Raw genomic sequence first — 3,911 nt, 5'->3', positions numbered from 1 at the left:
CTGGAAATTTCACCCCAAATCCTGTCAATCTGATACTTTGCCTCCAGGTCTGATCAGTAATTTTTCTGCTTCTGTCTCTTTCTCCTACAGTTAACTTGGTGGCGATTGTGATCCTGTCCCGAGGAAAGTGCGGTCTCTCCAAATGTATCAGTCGCTACCTGGTGGGAATGGCAGTGGCCGATCTCCTGGTCGTTATCACTGGTGTTGTATTCAGTGGGATTGGTGAGATTTATTTCCCAGTTTCATTCTTGACCATTACCCCCGTGTGCCGTCTCATTCTCACGCTCAGTTTAACAGCCACAGCGACCTCTGTCTGGTTCACAGTAGCTTTCACCTTTGATCGATTTGTGGCCATTTGTTGTCAGAAGCTGAAAACAAAATATTGTACTGAGAAAACGGCAGCTGCTGTTATCGGGGTGGTAAGTGCGCTGAGCTGTTTACTAAACATTCCCGGGTACTTTGTATTTGACCCGGAATATATAATGGACAATGTACCCCGGGGTTGTGTATTGAAACCGACCTTTTTCACTTCACCCGAATGGGCAGTGTTTGACTTGTTTAGTCTTGTGATAATGCCTTGTCTTCCATTCATTCTGATTTTGTTGTTCAATGTTCTCACTGCCAGGCACATTGTAGTGGCCAGTAGAGTCCGCCGGGGACTCCGGGGCCGCAGCAGTGGAGAAAATCACAAGGATCCAGAGAAGGAAAACCGAAGGAAATCCATCATTTTACTCTTCAGTATATCAGGCAGTTTTATATTGTTATGGAGCACATTCATTTTTTATTTTATTTCTCTGCGTGTAACAAACGCCCAGTACTATACGGCCAGTGACATTGAGTCAGCCGGATTCATGCTTCAACTTCTCAGTTCCTGCACCAACACGTGTATTTATGCTGTGACCCAGACTAAATTCAGAGAGGAGCTGAAGAACGGCGTGAAATGCCCACTCAATCTAATTGTTACATTAGTTAAATCATAGAAACATCTGAAGATTTTTCATCCAAAATTAAATAGAGTCAATGAGAGTAGATTTTCACGTTTGGCAGTGGCGTAAGACGGGCGGTGGTGGATCGGGCGCCCGTTATTCAGTGCACCTGATTTTACTATCCATTGACATCAAAGTAACTGATATCAATACAATACTTTAAATAAATGTGGAAATACCAGACAGGAATTATATTTTACCCGACAAATGCGGTGTTGTGAAATGATACAAGATGTGATTCTAACATGAAATTGCTTGATGTTATTTGTCTGGAAATAATATGATTTCAATATTAAATGTTTTATCCTGAAATGAAAAAAATCAAATCCTCCTTTTCGGTTGATGATTATTTCCCATCACACTCACTGCCCGGTGGGATGGACTCAGGGTGAGCTGTCAGGGTCAGAAAGCGTCCTGTTCATTGGGACATTTGTTTTGATCAGAACAGAGTAATAATGGACCAACACCCGGACCGTTACTAACCGGTAAAATATTAATGTATTTTCAAACTCCAGTGGGGAGTTCTGGAGATTGTTTCCTCTCTGAGCTGCTGTTCAGCAATGTTTACTCACTGAAGCGAGATTAATGGGACATGAGTCTGGACCTGGTGACACAGATCTAAAAGGAAACCTCCTGTCACATTTCTGATACGATCAGGAGCTGAGAGATTTCTCACGGCCGCAGCAGGTCAATGGAAAGCTCTCCTGCTTCTCCTTGCTCAACAAATTATAAGTTAAAAAGAAACTTGTCCGTGTTCTGGACACTCAATGCCCATCGAAAGGGCGGCTCCTTCACCCATTTGTATCCAACATTAAATGGTGTCCCACGTACGTCATAATACTCTGATTTACATATGACACGTGGCCTGACCAGGATATTTCCCTCCACATGTTTTGAACCGATGCAGTTTGAATCAATGGACCAGCTTGTGGGCTTCGAAGATTGATACTAGGGCGCAGGTCCGGCCGCTCCTCTCAGGACCCTACCCACGATGGTGGAGGCAGGAACGTCACCAATAAAGGGACTGTAAGTGAACTGACACCATTTACTGGCCTCTACCACCCCATTTCCGCCAGGCGGGGATACTTAAAATCGGCCACACCTTTCCTGACCTACGCCCTGGTATCAATCTTCGAAGCCCACAAACTGGTCCATTGTCTCAAACGCCACCGGTTCACAACACGTGGAGGGACATTTTCACCATCGCTGGGGGCTGATCTGGTAGAGCGGATCACCCGCCCCTCATAGAACCGGCCCGATTTTAATTTCTGCTCTGTCCAAGCACTGAAAGTGAAATTACCCCCACGTCTCTGACCCCAAGGTTCGCCAGGTGTGAGAAACACATCAGACAGTGTTTGCCAAACACTGACATGGATATGGTCGATTGGATCGGTGTATTCATGTAAAAGGTGATAACCTCCCTCCACAGAGACAGGACCCCTATACCATGGAATCGAAGAGGGTTTCACCCCCAACAGTTCAGTAACACATTACGTTGTGCTCTACGGACTGTTCCCCGGGACACACACTGAGACAGATATCAACTGCTGATGGAAGACCATCAACTCGGTGAAGGGCGCCTTTTGGTCCGCCCGAAACCAGCTGGTCTTCCATCTGAAGGATCTGTCCATGACTGAGTGTTGCGGACTGGCACACTCCAAGGTACAGGAGTACGTGCTGTGGGACGCACTGAAGCAAAGTGCGACCTATGCAAAGGCTCTATGGGGAATGGCCACTGTGTAAGGCCATTTCACTTTGCATTGTACAGCATGTATTAGAAGATATGTCCCCAGTTTTGAATTGTAATAGTGGAATCGTCGTGTGTACGATCTGTATTGTGTTGTTTTGAATTGGTACTGTGATATTTACATTGAACTGTGTGTGTCCATAAATTTAATGAAATAAAGTATATTTAGAAATCTAAAAAATGTTCATGTCTCACCGTGTCTGTTATTATTGGACAGTGAACAGTGGAAACAGAGCTGGACAGTAAAGATGTGGGGAGTTATGCAAAGAGCATTTATTGCAGGCATTAGGTGAGAAATAGGAGTATTTTCTTAATGGTGAGAAACTAGGGACTGTACAGGAGTAAAGGGGTTTGGATGTCCAGGTACACCAATCAATAAATGTTTTTGCGCATGTATAAAAAATAAAGATCCCAATTTCAAGACTGTCACAGCCTTATGTGAGTTTGGACATTTCTGTTTTAAATGCAGATTATTGCATTTCCGTTTTTTCCCCTTTTTTGTACATTTCTGTCTTTACTTCATTCTTGCAGATTTTACATTTTAAACAAAATCTCCAAACCCTGTGTGCTGTGAATGCTGACTCCAGGCCCTTTGATTGACAGCTCTCACCTCCAAACCAGACCCCCGCCTCCTCCTGGACTGACTCCTCACATCACGTGACAAGCGAAAGCGACACGAAGCGGACGGAGCGCCCCCACCCGAGGGACGCTGCGCATGCGCCGCGCGGTCCCTGTGCCACATTCCCACAGCAACAGGCCAGCGCTTGGCGGGCGAGGGCGCGACCGACAGAGGGAGGGCCCGCACCCAGGAATGGTGCAGTAAGGGCGGTCCGAGCTGAAGCTCATCCGATTCCAGGCCCGAGCGGCGCTAATGGGGCCGCGACCCCTGGACGGAGGAACCGCGACCCATGGGACGGAGGGGGGAGACGGGAGAAAGGTCTGATGGAGGAGTGAGATGGTCTGAGGGTGGAGAGGTGGAGAGACGGGGAGGGGAGGGACTGAAGGGGAAGACTGGAGAAGGGACTGATGGGGAGGGGGAGGGACTGAATGCGGAGAGATGGGGAGATGCGGAGTGAGGGACTGAGGGGAGAGACGGGAGAAAGGACTGATGGTGGACACGGGAGAAGGGACTGATGGGTGAGTGAGATGGACTGAGGGCGGAGAGGTGGAGAGACGGG

The sequence above is a fragment of the Heptranchias perlo genome, unplaced genomic scaffold, assembly GCF_035084215.1.
Source record: "Heptranchias perlo isolate sHepPer1 unplaced genomic scaffold, sHepPer1.hap1 HAP1_SCAFFOLD_47, whole genome shotgun sequence".
NCBI lineage: Eukaryota > Metazoa > Chordata > Chondrichthyes > Hexanchiformes > Hexanchidae > Heptranchias > Heptranchias perlo.
The sequence above is the reverse complement of the archived record's forward strand: the minus strand, read 5'-3'. Positions refer to the sequence as shown.